Genomic DNA, 23,049 nt, shown 5'->3' with positions numbered 1-23,049 from the left:
CAAACAACAAAAAGAAAAAAAAAAACCTCTTCGGATTATGGGAATCTCTGATAGAATCTTTTGAAGTGAACGGAGTTCTGTGTTCCTCTGTGTTGTTTGACTTCAGTAGGAGACATCAGATGAAACCTTGTTTTATGATGATGTGAAACATGTTTAAATGCCATCACTGCTTTTGTCAATCAGACAAACTAATTTTCTGTCATTTGTCTGATGCGTGTTGTGGAAGTTAACCTTTTTTGTCTTTTTTCCCTCGGAACCTTATATTTTTGACATCCAGTCTGTACAACCTGAATAACTGATCACATTTTTATTATTTGTAAATGTTGTCAACAAAGATTATACTTTGATGTTTATGAGACAGTTATTATTAAAGTGATTCTAAAGGCAAACTTTTTTTATTCTTTAAAAATAACAAATATGTTATACTTACCTGCTCTGTGTGATTGCACAGAGCAACCCAGATCCTCCTATCGAGTCCCCTAGCAGCACTCCTAAGCCCCCCCCGCAGAGCATCCCCATAGCATGCCGCTTGCTATGGAGGCACTTATGCTGGCTCGCTCCCAAGCTGACACTGTGTGTTCATTCACATACAGAGCATGGCCCAGCCCCACCCATGCTCCCTCCTCACTGGCTGTGATTGACAGCAGCAGGAGCCAATGGCTCCTGCTGCTGTCTCTGAGCCTGTGAGGAGGGAGAGAGCCACTGCTCTTGTGCACTTCGCTGGAATAAAGATTGGGCTCAGGTAAGTATAAGGGGGGGCTGGGGAGAAGCTGCATGCAGAAGGTTTTTAAACCTTAATGCATAGAATATTTCTAGAGAAGTGCCATGACAATAAGAATATTGTTTATGGTACCTTCGTCCTGACAAAATGTGAAAATAGGAAGGCACATGCGCACTTTGGGTCTGGGTCTGGTGACGTCAGACACAGTGAGCGTCGTAGGAATCGCCGGGCAGGAGACCATTTGTGCACAACATATAGAGATGGTGATAGTACCATCACCTCTGTGCCATTTGGGTTTGTGCAGACTGTACAGACTATCCAGGCACCCCTCTTGGTATGTAACTCTATCAATGATTTATACCTATATAAAGAAATTTTATCTCATACTCGCCACTCTGGATAGACTGCTTCTGAGTATGCCTGATTACAACCTTTTTCTTAAATAGACCACTATTTCTTGTATCCTGTGCCTCTCAACGGGCTCCCGTGCTCTCTGGGGTGCGTCATCCTTTCCTGGGCCCCTGGCAATCCGACGCTCTCGATAAGACAACTGATCATTGGGGGGACTCACAGCAGACATTTTATTTACATAAAATGCTAGTATATGTACATATAAAGAATCTATGTTTGTTTACTGTATCTTGTGATTAATATGTATTTTCTTTATTTTCATATTTATGTGATAATCATCTTTTAATCACCATCTAACTGTATAATAAAGCTCCTGAAGAATCGCTTAATGTAAATCCGCAAAACAGGTAGAGCAACCAATATACAGATGGTATCTATGTTCCAGTTGTCACAATGTGGTGCGACTATAGAATTTAATGTTCTGTTTTTGATTATCACTATTGGTTTTAATCTGTAAAAGTCTATCATCATATGTTTTTTTGTAATAAATCTTTTCAAGTATTTTACTTCTGACTGTTTAGCATCAGTTGATATACGGTACCATTAAAGTCCAATATAGCCTCTCCCCTTCCTATTTACACTTAATGCATAGAATTTAAACTTTGGTTCTGAGACAATCATCATTGTCTGGCTCCAGGAACTAAAACAGGGGCATTGCTTGGATTGTAAAAGGCCTAGGGCATCTAAAGGAGAGCAACACTGTAGTGTGTGAAGCGGGCAGTGGGTGTGGCCAGGTTGAGTTACCCAAGCCTTTTTTTACTCATTAAATATTCTTTTGACTCTTGTGCCACAAGCAAGAGTCTCACAGACATATATAAACCTCAGCACAATAACAAAAAAAATGAAACACTGCAAATAGTCAGAGAGCTTACACTTTCTCTGAGTCTACCTTAAAGATGAACTTCAGTAAAATATTCAGGTACTGCTTAGCAACCAGCAACTGTTGAGTCAATAAACACTATGGTCAGAGGTATGTAAGGTACAGTATAGTGCATACAGTGTATGACTCTGTAACACACAGTGTAGGGGGTCAGGGGTATGTAATGCAAAGAGTACAGTGTTCAGAAGTATGTAACACACAGAGTGCAGGGGTCAGAAGCAAGTAAAGCAAAGAGTGCAGGGGCCAGGAGTATGTAACTCACAGAATGGGATGGGCTATCTGTTCAAGTCAAACATGAGTTAGACTCGAACATTGGCTGTTCGCCCGTTCGCCGAACAGCGAACAATTTGGGGTGTTCGCGGCAAATTCGAAAAGCCGCGGAGCACCCTTTAAAATTCTGTGGGTGAAATCTAAAGTGCTAATTTTAAAGGTTAATATGCAAGTTATTGTCATAAAAAGTGTTTGGGGACCTGAGTCCTTCCCCAGGGGACATGTATCAATGTAAAAAAAAGTTTTAAAAAACAGCCGTTTTTTTCAGGAGCAGTGATTTTAATAATGCTTAAAGTGAAACAATAAAAGTGAAATATTACTTTAAATTTTGTACCTGGGGGTGTCTATAGTATGCCTGTAAGTTAGCGCATGTTTCCCGCGTTTATAACAGTCCGAGAGCAAAATGACATTTCTAAAGGAAAAAAAAGTCACTTAAAAGTGCTAGCGCTAGTGTCGGCTATTAATGAATTGTCGGTCCCAACAATGCACATAAAAGTCATTGAAAGTCATTGAAAAATAAAAAAAAAATGTGTGGGGGTCCCCCAAAATTCAATTACCAGGCCCTTCAGGTCTGGTATGGATATTAAGGGGAACTCCGCAACAAAATTTAAAAAAAATGGCGTGGGGTTCCCCCCAAAAATCCATACCAGACGATTTGGCTGTAAAAAATTGGCTGTAAAAAAATTTAAACTTGATGCACCTGTCTATCAGATGTAGAAAAAATGGTCCTTGGGTGTTAATTGTGCCCATGAAACCTATACCAAAAAATTAGTTCAAGATAAAAATACCCACAAAGCTAGGCAGCCCAGACAGTCTTGCGGAGATTTGAGATCCCAATAACACCTAATCCAGGTGGGCATCAGGGGCTTGATAGCTGCTGCTAATCCAGAACAAATTCATTTTTACAAATGTCAACCAGTCATCGGAGTCTGTGGACAAACGCGCTCTTTTATCTAGCACAAAACCTCTGGAAGCACTGAATTCACACTGGATGCAGGGCAGCGCAGCAGCCCAATTGCATACTGGGCAAGTTCTGACCAGTGGTCTATTCTCATGACCCAGAAACCCAGTGGATCGTCTACTGCAAAACTCTTCATGTCTGTTTTCGCCCCTAGATAATCTTTCACCATATGATGCAGACTCTGCCGATGGGATGTGGAAACTGACAGCCCTGGACGCCGAGGATTAAAAGAATTTTGAAATGCATCACTGAGGCGACCCCCTTCTCCACCACTCCTCTTTTGACCAACAGAAGCCTCAAAACTAGCTTTTCCATGAGACTATAACCGACAAGAGTCTAAAAAGGCATTACATAAACTCCTCTTTAAGGTATTCTCAAGATATTTCATCCTGTGCTCCCTCTGCGAGGGCTGGATGAGTTCCAAGACTTTCCCGTTGTAACAGTTGTCAAGTAGGGTTGCCAGCCAATAATGATCCTTCTCCTTGATGCCACAAATTCTCAGGTCCTTTCACAGGCTTTGAAGAATAAGAGGGCCCATGCACCGCAAATTGAGCACATGTGCCAGGCATGGCACATGTGTCAACTTTCCCTGTCGAAGGGCAGACAGAAATTTAGTGCTATTATCGCACACCACAATTCCTAGCTCAAGCTACAGTGGCTTGAACCACCTCTGGTCCTGCCCCTGCAGAGCTGAAAGAATCTCTGCCCTGGTGTGGCTCTTGTCCCCTAGACAGACCAGCTGAAGCACTGTATGGCATCTTTTAGCCTGACTCGTTGAATGGCCCCTTGAACACTTAGGGGATACTGGTGGTTCATAGAACAGTCCAGCAGAGGAGGGCATGGAGGAGGAGGAGGAGGAGGGGTTGGAGCTGACAGATCTCGCATCATCACCTCCAGCTGTATGGAGACGTGGCAGCAAAACAAGCTCCAGCACTGAGCCCTGTCCTGCATCCTTCCTAGTTGCAAGCAGAGTTACCCAGTGTGCTGTGAACGAAATATATCGTCCCTGACCATGTGTCATGAAAGGCGTCCTGTTAGCACAGCCGTCGGCAGAAAATCGGTTAACAGAACCACTGTTGATAGAGCCAGAGGACGCGTGCGGAGGCGCATCGGCGCGAACAGATGCATGCGTGTGCGCGCTAGTAGGAACGGGTGTACGCGAGTGCACGATGGTACAAACGGGCACATATGATCGGTACACGGGCATGCATGAGTGCGCGCAGGTGCGCGCAGACGTGCACTGTGACAGCGTTTGGCGCCATTAGGCCTATTTAAAGGAGCCTGTCAGCATGCTTTCTTGCTGTCTGGTCTACAGCATTCCCTGTGACCCTAAGCTACCTGTATACCTGCCTACCTGCTTCCTGTTTACCCGGCCTGCTCCTGACTACTCCTGTTTGCTGCCAGTCCCTGACCCCGGCTTGTTTGACTTTTCTCCTGCCTCTTCCTACCTGCCTGTTGTCAACCCGGTCTGTATCCCGACTACTCTTCTGCCTCCATTTGGTACCTGCTTGCCCGCCAGTGTTGATCCGGCCTGTCTGACCCTGCTTGTGCTCTAGCTGAACTACAGAACACCTCCATGCTGCCTGCTGTTCAGGGGTTCCTGCCTACTACAGTGCTTCTCCTCACAGCCAGTGGTTCCAGTGTTCCTGCCAGAGTTCCGGTGCATCCTCTTACAGTCTGCTGTTCCAGTGCTCCAGCTGAACTACAGAACACCTCCCTGCTGCCTGCTGTTCCTGAGTTCCTGCCTGCTCAGTGCTTCTCCTCACAGCCAGTGGTTCCAATGTTCCTGCCAGAGTTCCGGTGCATCCTCTTACAGTCTGCTGTTCCATCGCTCCAGCTGAACTACAGAACACCTCCCTGCTGCCTGCTGTTCCTGAGTTCCTGCCTGCTACAGTGCTTCTCCTCACAGCCAGTGGTTCCAGTGTTCCTGCCAGTGTTCCGGTGCATCTTCTTACAGTCTGCTGTTCCAGTGCTCCAGTTGAACTACAGAACACCTGCCACCTGCCAGGCACTAGTGGCCCCCTATGCTCTCGAGTCCCTGTTTCCTCTATCAGGGGTTCTTGAGCCAGAGGCACACGAGAGGCCACTCCCTGCACTCTGGGCTCCGCCATCAGGTACGTGACATCATGCTTGTTGGACCACGAGTCAGTAGTAAGGTAGACCTTGCAGCTGACTGCCTTGCCAAGCGATGCCAAAACATTGCCTTCCACATGATGGTACAGAGCTGGAACTGCCTTATGTGAAAAGAAATAGTAACTGGGAACCTGTCATTGTGGTACAGAACATTCTGCAAATTCAAGGAAGGGGGCAGAATCCACCAGACGAAAAGGCAGGAGTTGTAAAGCCAGCAATTTTAACAAGCTGGAATTTAGATGCTGGGCATTTGGGTGGCAGGGAGTTCTTTTTGTGCTGCAGCAGCTGGAGCAGAGAAATTTGCCAGCAATACTCTACAGCTGGTGGTGTGCTGTTGGTAGACGACCTGCAAGGACCTGTGACGCCCTTTGCTATACCATCATCCCTGTCAGTGGAGGCTGCTGAGAGGTCATGAGATATAGCAGAGTTACACATGAGAGGGGAGGAGTGAAGAGGAGAAGAATTTTATCCCTTGTGTGTAGCTTTCAGGTGCTCTTAACAACGGGCTGAGTGGTGGGGGGGAGGGGGTTAAATGCCTTGTCAATCATTTGGTACCCAAATGGCTGGTATTTTTTCCATGCTTGATCTGCTTGCGGCAGAGATTGCAAATGGCAACAGTATGATTGCCTGCACATGCGCACATGCACACAGCTGAGCTGTGGGTAATGGACTGGGAGATAACAGCTCCACAATCTGATGGCATAGGGTGGCTGCTCTCTACTCTTCCATAATGCCTGCCTCTGGAAGATATCCTGCCTCATTGGGGTTTCTCCCCCTCACTTTCCTCCTCTGCGCTATCCGGCACCGAAGTTGCACCAGTGACCTCACCATCAGCATCCCCTCCATCCTTATCATCACTGGAGCCAACCTGGCAATACACTGCAGCTGGGGGAACATGACTGCCAATTCGTTGTTTATCAGTGTTCTCCCCTTTCTGTTGGCTCATGTTAGTCTCTTCCTCTATCTCAGAATAAATTAATGTCTGTGCATCCTCAAGAAGCAAGTGGCTGATGCTGTGTTCAAACAATTCAGCTGACTGTTCCATGCAGGATGCTGGGGCTATGGTAGGAGTAGCTGTGAACAAAGAGGCAGAATAAGCCGCTGTGGCAGCTGCAGTGGACTGTGCACTAGTGCCAGCTTCAAGGGTCACTAGAAGGATGAGGATGGTTTAGTAAGCCAGCCAACCACCTCCTCTACTTGCTGTGTCTGGATAGCACAAGCAAAATCACTAAACAGAGACAAACCCCTGCCTGAGGACGGACCATGTCCACCTTTGCTTGTGGACACAGACGCTGCTGGCCCCCTCATAGTGGCATGGGAACGTCTGCCTTGTTGGCCTCCCAGACATGATGGGGGGGCTTATTACCCAAATTTTATAGATACTGGGAAATGTGTAATTGGATGCACGTTATTCTTTGAAAAGTGGTGTTTAGTGCACTTTAAATTGAGGACTGACGCTGACAGAAATTTAAAAACTATCAACAAAACATAAAAAAGGGGAACACAGTCGCAGTCAGAAAAATTGCGGGGGCTGACAATTAAAAAGGGGGCAGGCACGGGACAAAAAAACTAAAACAAAACATGCATCAACCAAAAAAAAAAGGGTATATAGCACTGTATACAGCACTAAATGTAATGCTGTGTTAAACACTGCACTACACTAACAGACTACACTGTCACACTATTCTCACACACTATACTAACACTATACTAACACTAAACTAACACTCTGCACTCAAGAGTCACAATAAGTAAACAGTGATCAAATTAACTGCTAGAAGCAAAACTAGCCCTGCTCTACCTCCACTCCAACACACTACAAGAGCTGGTTATGGGAAGTTAGCTTTATAGTGTGGGGTGGGACTATGAGTACTGAGCCATGATTGGAGAAAGAAATCATCACTTTGTCCAGTCAGGGCTATAACAGTGCCAATTGGCAAAGTCATGCACCTGACCTGCGGTTGGGTGCGCGGCTTCATCCAATTAGGGCACTGTGAAGAGTGCAGTGCATTGTGGGGCGCTCAGTGGGCGAACATCCCACCGAGCTGCCGGCAAATTTGGATGTTCGCCGAACTGCCCAATAGGCGAATCTCGAGCCGAACTTACGCTCAAACTGTTCGCCCATCTCTATTCACCACCACCCCCCAACCATCTCCCCAAGCGCAAACTCCCTCTTCAAACCAAAATTCTCCCTAGACATAAATGCAAACATTCTCCCCTCCTCCCAGTACAAATCCCCCCCCCCGTTGAAGTTCAACCTGTCAGCACAAATCCTCTCCACCCAAATAATTCCCCCAAGCACAAATCCCCCCCCCTGCCAAATACACCCCTCCCAGCAAAAAACATCCCTCCCCTCTCAGTACAAATTCTCTTCCCCCACTCAAAATAAATCCTAGCACCAACTAACCCCTCTCCCAAGATGTCTCCTCCCAGCACATACCATTTTCTCCTCCAAATCCCCTCTACCAGCACAAAACCTGCCCCCAAGCAAAAAATCTTTGTTACCACTCCCAAGATCATTGTGTACAATTCTTCCTCCATCCCAGAGCATACAGACTTCAGACACGACACAGCAGAATGCTTGGGGGATGTTCTTCCTCCCAGGCTCCCCCTTATGCTGTGTCATGTCATAGCCAAGGAGGAGCCTAGGAGCAGCTTCCCGTGACTCTGAAGTCTATTCCTTGCGACAGGCAGTTGGAGGGGAGTGATGCCAATTGCTGTAGTGGCTATTGATCTTGGCATGTTGGACTCAGGGCAGCTCAAAGGAGGTGCAAGGCACGTGCCCTGGGTGCCCAGCCTAGAGGCACCACTACAGTACTTATACACTGCCGACTATGTGGAAAACAATAACATCTACTTTATTTTTTCATAAACTTCCTCATGCATGGCTTTTGCTTGCATGCTTATGTCATCTGTGCCCTTTGTAAAAAGACTGCTAATGCATATTATTAGAAATAAGCAAAAATATTTCCTAGCCAACAATGATCCTGCTTTGAAATTGTGAAAAGTGCCAAGACATCTTCACTGTCTCCTAGCTGCAGTTCTGGCTGTAGTAGATTTTCGAGTAAACTTTCACGCATATTTCATTTCATTCATGTACAAAAATTCCTAGTTTATTTGATGACTTGGCACAAGTATTTTGAAATACTTAAAAATGTTGTTTGCTTTTAACATTTGGAGTGAATGAACTTTACCAAAGGAAAACCACATAGATTGTTAAAATGATTGGATTGTGTTTGTTCATGAAAAATTTTCCATCCTGCCCCTTTGAATTTTCTCATCACTGAAGTCAAAAACATTGATTTGACCCCATTAAAGATCAGAAAGTTAAATGAACCTTTTTCATTAGACATTTGCAATTCTCTTTGTTCCGAATTCGTTTTTTTCATCAAATTTTTAAATTTCCGAATACTCGAAAATTAGAATATTCGTAAATTCGTAAAATCAAAAATTTATAAGTTATTCTTTCGGATTTTTTTCTTGTTTTCGATTTTGGTATTTTCGAGTTTACGAATTTTCAAATTTACGAATTACAAATATAACAAATGACTCGAAAAACGAAAAAAACAAAACAAAAAACAAATTAAACTAAGACGAAATTGAACTCATTTTTCGGCAGTACACATGTCTATTTTTCATATGAACATTTTTGTATGAAATTCTACTAGTGTGTGGCCAACTTTATTCCTGGTGGTGTCCAACATCCTGACTGCAGCTATTGCTATTCCTGGATGCTAGTTCTGGTTACACCTGTAGAATTCTGTTCAAAAATGATTTGTTTTCAGAATATTTCTCTGATTTTCTAATAGTTAATGGGATCAAAATGATGATTGTTTTTGATTGTAGTGACTAGAAATATTGAAGAAGCAGGGTAAAACATTTTCTCAAACTAAATTCTAACTGTGAAGGGGGTTTTTATTCAGAAAAATCATAGTTAATGTAATGTGTGTGTGCATCCTGAAATTATAGCGGAGTTCCACCCAAAAGTGGAACTTTCGCTCATTTGTCTCCTCTCCCCCTCCGGTGCCACAATTGGCACCTTTTCGGGGGCATGAGCAGTAGGGTTCCCAGTGTGAAGCCATAAGGCTACACTGCCAGGTACACTTACACGCAATGGCGGCGACAACACCCGACAGCTGATGGAAACATCAGCTGCGGTGCCGACATCGCTGGACTCCAGGACAGGTAAGTGTCCTATTGTTAAAAGCCAGCAGCTACAGTATGTGTAGCTGCTGCCTTTTAATTTCTTTTTCATTGGCCGGAACACCGCTTTAAGTGTAGAATTTGAAACATTTGCATGGCAATTTAATAATGTTTTCCAGAGTTTTCAGATAAATTTACTTATCCATAATGGTATTATAGTGTAGCACCCCCTAGAGTGCTAGAGTGGGATGTTTTTGTGTTAGTGTAGGTAAATTTGTTAATCTGTGTCGGGTGAGTGATTCAGGTAGGCTGGATGACTCATCAGCCGCTTCTCTGGTGACTCCCCCCTGCTATCTGGAAGCTTGGAAAAGATTCCAGAAGCAGTTGGGAGGGGTCTAGGAGGAGCTGGCTGGAGTGTTCTGAGGGTCCTGACCAATCCCCAACAGAAGGGTTGGCAGGAGGCAAGCCCTCTCAAATACTCTGGGTCAGCCCAGCTGGGGCGGTGTGGAGTTCGGTTGGAAGATGGGGATGGAGTGTTAGGCTGTCGGAGGCCTTTGAGAGTAGCTCCCCAGTCTGGGGGGGGGTTGACTCAGGGCTGGGCTTGGGTGCAGAAGGGACCCCTCTTCATAACACACAGAGGGATCCTGATCAGGAGGCACAGGACCAATGAGAGGACAGCAGGAGAACACTGCCGGGCAAATCTCCAGGGACGAAGACAGCCAAGAGGCTGGTAAGTGAACAGTCAGAGGACTGAGAGGTATGCCTGAATGGACTGGGTGTAAAAAGTCTGGGATGGATGCATAGTCAGTCTGGGAGTACTGTGGAGAAGTAGCCAGGAGGGCTAGTGAAAGGGGCAGCTGCAGCCAGGCAGGCTGGCAGTGCCTGAAGAGGTAGTGCTGGGAGCAGTAGCCACAGGAAAGGAAGGAAAGGACAGAGAGCACCATTTTTGCTACACCAAAAGGGGCCCACTGTCCCTGCCCTCAAAGGGCATTAGCTATGGTCTGATCATGCTCTTGTCAGACCACCCCCAAAGTGCTAACTGGTTCTGGGAGTTTTAGTTCAAGCTAAAAGCAAGTCTGTGCTGGAGGTAAAAGGAGAGGAGTGTGTATATATTGGATGTATATAGTTTGTGTCCCTGAAGAGTTTTCACTGATCAAGTGGGCATTCCATGATAACCCTTCCCCATCCAAGTTTAATTGTCCTAAATAAAAAAACAATACTGCAAGGACTGCTTCTTGTCTCAGGAGTGATTGAGAAATTAATGTGCCTGGCTGTGCAGGGTGGGAGATAACCAACATATTCACCAGCTGCTCCTGCGGGGGGTAGCGCTACAATAGAATACTTTGACAAGTAATTTTTCTTAATTTCTGTACAAATGCTCAAATTAAATTCTACTGGTGTATGGCCGGCTTTAGTCTTTACTTCTTTTCAGTCTGACGGTTGACTATCTAATGCCACCAATGAGCAATCCTGAGGGGTAAAACCAGGAAACTGTCATGCCACCAAGTTATAACTCCCTTTATACAGTAAAAACCTTAGTAGGAGCCAATGGGGTTGAGTTACTATAGGCAAGTAGACTGTGCACTCTGCAAGTGCAGTTGCTCCAGAGCTCAGTAAATGAGGTAAAGCTTCACTTTGTAAAGAATACCCAATCACATGCATGGGGAAAAAAAAAACAGCAATTTTGCTTGCACATGATTGGATGATGGAAGTCAGCAGAGCTTATGCTCATTTTACTAAGCTCTGGAGCAACTGCACTTTTAGAGGGCACAGTTTATTTGCCTTTAATAAATCAACCCCAATGTCTACTGCTGGTGCCACAGGGACCACCATCACTTATGACAGCAACATGGTGTATGCTGGAATTACTCTTCAAAGTGAACATTTTGGAAACTTACAAGTCTACATGAATACATTTCTGACATGTAACAAGATACAACAATATAATAAACTTCTATATTCATCACCAATAAATAACCATTAAGTTTGAGTCAAGTGATTTGTTTTAACTGAGATGATGTCATCAGTCTGCTGCAGGCAGGAGGAGGCATTTCCTCAGTCTGCTCCTCCCCGGTCATCAGGCTTTACATTGTAACTTTGTAGCAACTCACAAGGTGTAAGGCTACAGTAGGGGCTGACCTAGGGTTGCCACCTCATCCCTTTAAACTCAAACACATATAGACGCATTTAGCAGCGTCAAGCATTTTTTTTCTGTCAAAACTCTGCTGCCCCTGGGCACACTCAATTTTTTTTTTTTTACCTGCCTCTAAACACTCCTGCTACTAAACCCTGCTGAAAGTCTATGTGTGCATGGACACATACTGTAGGTTAACATTCAGGGAAGTGTAGAGGCAGGAAAAAACCCACCAGATTCCCCTAGGAGCAGCTACAAAAATGTCCAGTGAGCATGAGGCCTAAAAAGAGATCCGTACTTCTCTTGTGGGTCACAGGAGTGCCCTTTCTTTGGTTCTTCTGTGAACCATTGTCCGTTCTCACCTGAGGTGGCAGAGTCATTCCGGGATCTGGAAGGATCCTGGCAATATTGTCGGGATCCACCCGGCTGCCTGAATGCTGCCTGACAGCTGCCTCAACCACTCAGCACACGTCTTGTGCAGGGTGGGAGATAACCAACATTCACCAGTGATTCCTGCGGGGGTAGATCTACAAAGGAATACTTTGACAAGCAATTTTTCCTAATTTATGTACAAATGCTCAAATTAAATTCTACTGGTGTATGGCCAGCTTTAGTCTTTACTTCTTTTCAGTCTGATGCTTGACTATCTGATGCCACCAATGAGCTATCCTGAGGAGTAAAACCAGGGAACTGCCATGCCACCAAGCTATAACTCCCTTTATAGGGTATACAGTGAGAACCTTAGTAGGAGGAGCCAATAGGGTTGAGTTACTATAGGCAAATAGTCTGTGCACTTTGCAAGTTCAGTTGTTCCAGAGCTCAGTAAATGAGGTAAAGCTTCACTTTGCAAAGAATACCCAATCACATGCATGGGGGGGAAGCATTTTTGCTTGCACAAGATTGGATGATGGAAGTCAGCATGTGTGTATGTATCTATATATATATATATATATATATATATATATATATATATATATATATATTTACATATCTGAATGTGGATCCCTCACTTACATCAGGGTCCCCAGAGAGCCCCCCCTTACATCAGGGTCCTTAGAGAGCCTCCCTCCTTACATCAGGGTCCCCAGGGATCCCCCCTTACATCAGGGTACCCAGAGAGCCCCACTTACATCAGGGTTCCCAGGGAGCCCCTCCTTACATCAGGGTCCCCAGAGAGCCCCCCCTTACATCAGGGTCCCCAGAGAGCCTCCCCTTACATCAGGGTCCTTAGAGAGCCTCCCCCTATATTATGGTCCCCAGAGATCCTCCCCTTACATCAGGGTCCCCAGAGAGCCTCCCCTTACATCAGGGTCCCCAGAGAACCCCCTTACATCAGGGTCCCCAGGGAGCCCTCCCTACATCAGGGTCCCCAGAGAGCCCCCCCCTACATTAGGGTCCCTAGAGAGCCATCCCTTACATCAGGGTCCCAAGAGAGCCTCCCTACTTATATTAGGGTCCCCAGAGCCCCCCTCATTAGGGTCCCCAGAGATCCTCCCCTTACATCAGGGTCCCCAGAGAGCCTCCCCTTACATCAGGGTCCCCAGAGAACCCCCCTTACACCAGGGTCCCCAGGGAGCCCTCCTTACATCAGGGTCCCCAGAGAGCACCCCCTACATTAGGGTCCCTAGAGAGCCTCCCCTTACATCAGGGTCCCCAGAAAGCCTCCCCTTACATCAGGGTCTTTAGAGAGCCTCCCCCTATATTAGGGTCCCCAGAGAGCCTTCCTCCTTACATCAGGGTCCCCAGAGAGCCCCTCCTTACATCAGGGTCCCCGGAGAGCACCCCCTACATTAGGGTCCCTAGAGAGCCTCCCCTTACATCAGGGTCCCCAGAAAGCCTCCCCTTACATCAGGGTCTTTAGAGAGCCTCCCCCTATATTAGGGTCCCCAGAGAGCCTTCCTCCTTACATCAGGGTCCCCAGAGAGCCCCTCCTTACATCAGGGTCCCCGGAGAGCCTCCCCTTACATCAGGGTCCCCAGAGAGCCTCCCCCTTACATTAGGGTCCCCAGAGAGCCTCCCTTACATCAGTGTCCCCAGAGAGCCCCCCCTACATTAGTGTCCTCAGAGGGCCCCTTCCTTACATCAGGGTCCCAAGAGAGCCTCCCTACTTTTATTAGGGTCCCCAGAGAGCTCCCCTTAACATCAAGGTCCCCAGAGAGCCTCCCCCTACATTAGGGTCCCTAGAAAGCTTACCCTTACATAAGGATCCCCAGAGAGCCTCCCCCTACATTAGGGTCCCCAGAGATCCTCCCCTTACATCAGGGTCCCCAGAGAGCCTCCCCTTACATCAGGGTCCCCAGAGAACCCCCCTTACATCAGGGTCCCCAGGGAGCCCTCCTTACATCAGGGTCCCCAGAGAGCCCGCCCTACATTAGGGTCCCTAGAGAGTCTCCCCTAACATCAGGGTCCTTAGAGAGCCTCCCCCTATATTAGGGTCCCCAGAGATCTTCCCTCCTTACATCAGGGTCCACAGGGATCCCCCCTTACATCAGGGTTCCCAGAGAGCCCCCCTACATTAGGGTCCCCAGAGAGCCTTCCCTCACATCAGGGTCCCCAGAGAATCCCCTCCTTACGTCAGGGTCTCCAAAGACCCCTTTCCTTACATCAGTGTCCCCAGAGAGCCCCTCCTTACATCAGGGTCCCCAGAGAGCCCCCATTACATCAGGGTCCCCCAGAGACCCCCCCATACATCAGGGTCCCCAGAGAGCCCCTCCTTACATCAGGGTCCCCAGAGAGCCCCTTCCTTACATTAATGTCCCCAGAAAGCCCCGCCCCTACATCAGGGTCCCCAGACAGCTGACCCCCCCTCCTTCAAGAGGTTCCCCATGTACCTGGCTGGTGGAGGTGGGAGGCGGCGATCGGCAGCTCTATGGTGTCCACAGGCAGGGAATCTCCATGAGGCTTGTAGTTCTTCTCCCGAGTATATACAGTGGAGAGGGGAGGGGCCTCATGTATCAGCAGCAGTGTACAAGCAGAGCGACTCACTGAAAGTGAAACTGATACCTGCCCGGGACAGGGGCCCCTCCCCTCTTCTCTCCACTGTATACACTGACACTCGGGAAGAGAGAACTACAAGCTCCAGGGAGATCCCACCGCCCACAGGCACAATAGAGCTGCCGATCGCTGCCTCCCACCTCCCCCCACTGCATTCTAAACGGCAAGCCAGAGGTGCAGGGGGAGATGCCAGGTCTTGGGCCCCCCCCCCACAGCGGCAGAATGGCAGGGCCCAGTCGCAAGTGCGACTGCAACGACCCCTATAGTTCCGCCACTGCTCCCACCCCCCTCCTGCCTGGTGGTCCAGTGAGCATTGTAAGGAATAGAATGAAGAGTGTCGACTGACATTCACTGCTCTCCCCTCTAAAAGAACTGAGTGATCAGCGGTCTTAGAGTCAATGTGGGACAGCTGCAGCTGTGTGTCTCATGTCGAAAGTGAAGAGGTTATTCAGAATACAACGTCAGAAGTGACGTAATGTGTTGAATAGTTTTGTGTGTATTCTTTTGTTTCTGAGCATGCGTAGTCTTGCTCTTACGATTTTTTTCATATGAAAACCGTACTAATGAAACGAAAATCTGACGTTGAGTTCCAATCCGACAAAAAATTTGAAAAATTTAAAATTCGAAAAAGCGAAATTGGCTATCGAAAGCACCGTACTAACAATCCAAAATCAGCAGACAGTTTGTCGTACAAATTTTTCCATCTGATTTTCGTATTGTGTGTATGGGCCTTTAAAATGCTATGGCTATATAAAATAATTCTGTATTGTATCTTTTGATAGTTATTTGCCAAATTCCCGGTCAACACAGCAGATAGTTTATGAACATTCTGTGTACTCGCTGTCTTTATATTCTAGCATTTCCTGTGGTGTCTTATCTTTATTTATGTCTGACAGTGCACTCTTATTACAAGATTACACCCTTTTGCTTTTTATCTTCTTAATTATCTCTCGTCTTCTTCCCTTTAGTTTTTGATTTGCTTTCTTTTGTCTCTTGTATCATATCTTGTTTTGTTTGTGTTCTTTTGTCTCTCTTATTACCATTCCTTTTTTCCTTCTTTTAAAGCACATTTGGAGGTTTCCAAACACAAATGCATATCCTATCTAAAGGACTTTTATTTGCTTCGATAACATTCGTCTGTGGAGAATGGAATCGATGATAACAATATTAAAAACACGTGACGATATTAACTGAGATAGATTGAATATAAAAGTTCTAGAGATGTTATCTGTGTCGCCATGGTAATGTGATCAACATTGCCTTTTTTTTCTGGGCAGTGGATAGAAATAATTTTAAAACTCCAAGAATTTCTCCAAATTTAAAGGTGCGCTTCTACCAAGCCTGACATTTGAGCATTGTGTACTGTACAGGCACTGTGTATGTGGACACGGCGGTGCTACTCTGGAGGTTTTTATGTGATTTTAAAAGTTTTTATCTTGTAAGTGCAACTTGTCTGTTTGGGGACTTTGAATAAATTTGTATACGGAGAACACTATGGTCTCTATACTTATTATTTACAAGTCCTGAACTCATGGAATCTTGAGCTAAGCTGGGAGATGATCTTTTTCTTTGGATATTAATGAGCTGAGTTACCATTAAGAAAAGAGCCATCTGGATTACCCACCATTGATTGGGAAGAGGAAGTGAGAGCAAAGAACTCGTGGGGAGATCCGCATAAGAGTTTTGACTCATCTGGGAGGTGAGCGCGCATTTTTAATGGTGGTGGTGTGCACTCCTTTTGAGGACGAACAATCACTGTGGTGGAATTGTGTGGATACACTGATCACAAGAAGAGTTTTTCATGTTTTATTTCTTAATTTTTTCATTTTATGGACTATTCATTTATATGTAGGATTTATTTATTTTAGAGATTTACACTTTATATTTATAATTTTACTCACAGGGCTACATTTATTTATTTACTATACATCTCCCGATAGGCCTTTCCCTACACACAGTGTGTGGGCAGGCTCTTGGGAGTCAAGGCTACAGTATTGTTTTGCTATGAAATAAATCAATGTATGCATGTTGAATGAGAAAAGTTGGAGTTCTGTAGTCCAGCAGGCAGGGCTGACAACACTGGTTGGGATGTCAGTACAGAAAAGGCACTGGGGTTGATTTACTAAAACTGTAGAGTGCAAAATCTGGTGCATCTGTGCATGGTAGGCAATCAGCTTCTAACTTCAGCTTTGACAAAAAAATCTGGAAGCTGATTGGTTTTTATGCAGAGCTGCACCCGATTTTGCACTCTAGCGTTTTAGTAAATCAGGACCACTGTGTTGTCAGCACAAACAGTAAGTTGGAAGCATACTGGATTTCTGGCAGATCAACGAGCATGTGTCCTTGTTCAGTAAAATATATGGAAATGTGCATGCAGTGTGGACATATTCTGAATATGTTTTTTTTCTACTTTGCCTCGACATAAACCTTAAAGTTGCTGGCATCCTTATCTTCTCAATGTCCATGGAGGTCAATGTTCCCTTGTTCCAGGCACCATCCTCTGGCTATAGCATGCCCAGTAGCATTTCACAAAAGTGGATGCTGAATTCCTTAATAGTGCTTGCATCTGTTTGGACAGGCCTAGAATGTTTGGGCTGACTCTTTTGACAAAAGTCAATTGAAAATCGAGTTTTGTCAAGCAGGGTTGTCGACAGTGTATGGCCAGCTTAAATCTTTAATGTAAGGTTATAAAGGGTTTAGTCATGCCCGGAATCCCAATGGGAAACCTTTAAACTTGACTGCAACTAAATACACAGTTGAAATATGTCAACTAGGAAGATGACTCTTCATGGTCCAGCTTAAAGGGATAATGAATCAATAATGTAATGATAATTATTCATTGGGGAGATGGGGGTAAGGGGGTGACCAGAGTTGTGTTGTCCCCATTGCCCTCGTGGAGAGGTTTTCCATCACGCTTTGTCCCTTTGTTAATATTAAACCTCTGTACCGGCTGATGTACTTGTAGTGTGTGTCATGCACTTTTATGGAATTGCAAAATAAATGGACTTTTGTTATGTTGGTGTAGCAGCCATTCTCTTCGCATTAGCTTATTCACGGTAGGCGAGCAGTGACGTGTACCTGCATGAGGAGTCCCACCCACCTAACCACACCTGGATCTACTCACCTGGAGCTGCGTTTTTCCCTGTTTTCCACCTCTGATAATATTACTAGGAACAGGGAGTGAGGCACAAGCTCCCTAATTATAACGCAGACAACGATATACAGTTGAGAAAATAATTATTTGATTCCCTGCAGATTTTGTACGTTTGCCCACTTACAAAGAAATAAAGGGTGTATTTTAAATGATAGAGACAGAATATCAACCAAAAATCCAGAAAAAACACATGATATAAACGTTATACATTGAGTTTCAGTTCAGTGATTAAAATAAGTATTTGATCTCCAAGCAAAGCATGACTTAGTACTTGGTGGAGAAACCCTTGTTGGCAAGCACTATCTCCCTCATCCACACCCTCCCTATCCCCTTCTCCCTCCCTATCCCCCTCATTTACACCCTCCCTATCCCCCTCTCCCTCCCTATCCCCCTCATTCACACCCTCTCTATCCAGCTTTCCCTCTCTATCCCCCTCTTCCTCCCTATCCCCTTCCATTACTCTCATCCACACCCTCCCTATTCCCCTCACCCTACCTACCCCCCTACCTCCCCCTCATCCACTCTCTCTCTATCCCCCTTTCCCTCCCTATTCCCATCTATCCCCCTCATCCACACCCTCCCTCCCTATCCCCCCTCCCTCTCCCTCTCATCCATTCCCTCCCTATACCCCTCTTCCTCCCTATCCCCCTCCATCCCTCTCATCCAAACGCTCCCTATCCCCCTCTCCCTCCCTATCCCCCTCCATCCCTCTCATCTACATCCTCCCTATCCCCCTCATTCACACCCTCTCATCCCCCTCTCCCACCCTATCCCACTCTTCCTCCCTATCCCCTTCCATTCCTCTCATCCACACCCTCCCTATCCCCCTTTTCCTCCCTACCCCCTTAATCCCTCTCATCCACATCCTCCCTTTCCCCCTCATCCACACCCTCCCTATCCCCCTGCCTCCCCCTCATTCACACCCTCCCTATCCCCCCCCTCATTCACATCCTCCCCATCCCCCTTTCCCTCCTTATCCCCCTCCATCCCTCTCATCCATACCCTCCCTATCCCCCTCTCCCTCCCTATCCCCCTCTATACCCCTCATCCACACCCTCCCTATTGCACTCATTCACACCCTCTCTATCCCCCTCTCCCTCCCTATTCCCCCCTCCCTCTCATCCACTCCCTCCCCATCCCCCTCCATCCCTCTCATCTACACCCTCCCTATCCCCCTCTATTCCTCTCATCCACACCCTCCCTATCCCCCTCCATCCCTCTCATCTACACCCTCCCTATCCCCCTCTATTCCTCTCATCCACACCCTCCCTATCCCCCTCATTCACACTATCTATATCCCCCTCTCCCTCCCTATCCCCCTCTTCCTCCCTTTCCCCCTCCATTCCTCTCATCCTCACCCTCCCTGTCCCCCTCATTCACACCCTCTCTATCCCCCCTTTCCCTCCCTATCCCCCTCTCCCTCCCTATTCCCTTCCAACCCTCTCATCCACACCCTCCCTATCCCCCTCCCTCCCTCTCATCCACACCCTCCCTGTCCCCCTCTTCCTCCCTATCCCTCTCACCGACACCCTCCCTACCCCCCTCTTTCTCCACACCCTTCCTACCTCCTTATCCCCCTCATCCTCCCTACCCCCCTCCATCCCTCTCATCCACACCCTCCCTAGCCCACTCCTCCGCCCTCTCACCATTCCTTATCCACTATCCTTTTCTCTCCTCACCCCCACTCTCTTCCTTTTCCTTCGCTCATTATCATAATATACATTTTTTTTGACAAATTGCTTGGACTACTATACAGCCATTTGGACAGAACACAACCTTTAGAAACAGTGTTAAGCCTGCTGAAAGATTACTAGTCACAATAAGACCCCTTTCCCAGTTAGCGGTGCTTTACCGTCGTTTTGAGGGGGTTTTCGGCCACTAGCGGGCGGTTTTAACCCCCGCTAGCGGCCGAAAAAGGGTTAAAACGACCCGCAAAGTGCCGCTGCAGCTTTCACACTGGAGAGACAGGAGAGGTGCTTTACAGGTGCTATGCAGGCGCTATTTTCAGATTCATGCTGCTCCAGGGATAAATCTTGAGCATTACCACATGCCATTGCTTCATCTTCTTCTTCCTCTCCTTCATAATCTTCCTCCTCCTAACTTGCCTGTGTGTTGTAATTTAAATTATTTTCATGTCACTCAGTGGGTTATTAGGATTCAAATACATATGTCTGATAGATGCTAAGCTTACCTCCTGCATTTCAGGATCAGCTTAGGAAAGTTTTTGAATTGTCACTTCTCCACTTCTTGTCTCATGTTCTTCTCTCAGATACTTCCTGAATGTATCCTTCAGACTATGTCACCTTGTACGTATGTCTTTAAATAAAAAACAGAAATAATTATTCTATCTTTTTCCTTTCAGGTAACTAGCTACCAGTAATTCTTTTGCAAGCCTGTGCTATAAATTCAAGCTGGGGAAATCCGCTGTGAGTTCAATAGTCCATCAAACGTGCAGATCCATCGGGGATGTCTTGAAAGATTTGGTGATAAAAAAAAACAACAAAAGAAAAATTGGCCAACATAACAGAAGTTTCTTGGGAGTGCTGCAACTTTCTGAATTGTGTAAATGCAGTAGATGGCAAACACATTCATATAGTGAAGCCAGTTGCTAGTGGCACCAAATACTTCAACTACAAAAACATGTTATCGCTTGTCCTGCTGGTAGCGGCTGATACCAGTTATTCTTTTAGATATATTGACATTGGTTCATACAGCATTATAAAATACTCAAGTAATTTTGCACATTCAATGTTTGGCAAAGGGCTTCGTAACAACATTATAGACCAGGCATGTCCAAAGTCCAGCCTGCAGGCCAATCGCGGCCCGCATTCCGGTTTTGAACGGTCTGTCTGGTTATTTGGACATGTATATCTTTTGTGACCTCCAACGAATCTCCCAGCGCCGGGGCCACAAAAGATATATATGCTGGCTGCCTTGGAGGGGACAGGGAGGAGACGGGACGAGTGCCGTACACACAGGAGTATTTCCTGTTTACACAGCAGCCTCTGTAATAGGAAGTCCCATCTCCTGTGCTGCCATTGGACGACTGTTTTGTCCATCATAGGAGGCGAGACTTTCTATTAAAGAGGCCGCCAAAAAAACAGGAGTTTTTCCTGTATGTGATCTTTTGGTGCTCGTCCCGCCCCCCTCCCTTTCCCCTCCGAGGCTGCAGATGGATGGGCATCAATCAGGCTGCACTGATGGCAATGGTAAGTCTGCATTCATGGCAATGGGGGTGCTGCATTCCTGGCAATGGTGGGTGCTGCATTCATGGCAATGGTGGGTGCTGCATTCCTGGCAATGGTGGGTGCTGCATTCCTGGCAATGCTGGGTGGTGCATTCCTGACAATGGTGGGTGCTACATTCCTGGCAATGGTGGGTGCTGCATTCCTGGCAATAGTGAGTGCTGCATTCATGGCAATGATGGGTGCTGCATTCCTGGTAATGGTGGGTGCTGCATTCCTGGTAATGGTGGGTGCTGCATTCCTGGTAATGGTGGGTGCTGCATTCATGGAAATGGTGGGTGCTGCATTCCTGGCAATGGGGGTGCTGCATTCCTGGCAATGGGGGTGCTGAATTCATGGCAATGGGAGTGCTGCATTCATGGAAATGGGGGTGCTGCATTCATGGCAATGGTGGGGCTGCATTCATGGCAATGGTTGGGCTGCATTCATGGCATTGGGGGTATTACCAGTGGTGTATTTAGGTTTTGTGCTGCCCTAGGCCTGACTAAACTCATGCACCCCCCTAATTTAAATACGACCCATCCTGCCGAGGCCACACCCCTTACTGTTTAAGACCCACCCTATCATCTGTAAACCACACCTCTTCCTCTTTAGGCTCATTTGGCACCTTTCAGGGGGGAACGGGTACCTGTTTTTGACAGGTACCCTTCCCCACTTCCGGGAGACTGCTCTGTCCCCTCTGAAGTTTGCCCCCCCTCCTCCACTGGGCCATTCAGAAAGTGCAACGCGCTTCGCACATGTGCAGTAGGGAACCAGTCGGTTTCCCTTACCATAAATGATAGTGGCAAAACCCGAGAGCCAATCCGAAAATTGGCTGAGGTGTCAACATCGCTGGATCCCTGGACAGGTAAGTGTTCTAATATTAAAAGTCAGCAGCTACAGTATTTGTAGCTGCTGAGTTTTAATGCTATCACGGGGGGGGGGGCTCACTGTGCCCATCAAATACAGCCACTGTGCCCCATCAAACGCAGCCACTGTGCCATCAAACGCAGCCACTGTGCCCATCAAACGCAGCCACTGTGCCCCATCAAACGCAGCCACTGTGCCCCATCAAACGCAGCCACTGTGCCCCATCAAACGCAGCCACTGTGCCATCAGATGTAGCCACTGTGCCATCAAACGCAGTCACTGTGCCATCAATTGCAGCCACTGTACCCTCAAACGCAGCCACTGTGCCCATCAAATGCAGCCACTGTGCCCATCAAACGCAGCCACTGTGCCCATCAAATGCAGCCACTGTGCCCATCAAACGCAGCCACTGTGCCATCAAACGCAGCCACTGTGCCCATCAAACGCAGCCACTGTGCCCCATCAAACACAGCCAATGTGCCATCAGACGTAGCCATTGTGCCATCAAACGCAGTCACTGTGCCATCAATTGCAGCCACTGTGCCCTCAAACGCAGCCACTGTGCCCATCAAACGCAGCCACTGTGCCCATCAAACGCAGCCAGTGTGCCCATCAAATGCAGCCACTGTGCCCATCAAATGCAACCACTGTGCCCATCAAATGCAGCCACTGTGCCCCATCAAACGCAGCCACTGTGCCATCAAACGCAGCTACTGTGCCCATCAAATGCAGCCACTGTGCCCCATCAAACGCAGCCACTGTGCCCCATCAAACGCAGCCACTGTGCCCATCAAATGCAGCCACTGTGCCCCATCAAACGCAGCCACTGTGCTCATCAAACGCTGCCACTGTGCCCATCAATTGTAGCCACTGTGCCCCATCAAATATAGCCATTGTGCCATCAAATGCCCCCACTGTACCCATCAAATAAGGACACTGTGCTCATCAAATGCTGCCACTGCCAGTGCCCATAACACTGATATAATTTATTCAATCATTTTACCTGCTGTCCTGGGGGTTTCCCTCGTGCTCCTCTCTCTCCTCCTCCTGACATCACAGCCAGATCCCGCCCGGGGGGCGAGGAGAAGATTCACTGCAGGAAAGCAGTGCAGGGGAGGGTAGGCGGAGCTTAAGGCTCCACCTGTCACCTGCTA

This window comes from Aquarana catesbeiana, linkage group LG04 (genome assembly GCF_042186555.1).
Source record: "Aquarana catesbeiana isolate 2022-GZ linkage group LG04, ASM4218655v1, whole genome shotgun sequence".
Taxonomy (NCBI): Eukaryota; Metazoa; Chordata; class Amphibia; order Anura; family Ranidae; genus Aquarana; species Aquarana catesbeiana.
This window is presented reverse-complemented; position numbering follows the sequence as displayed.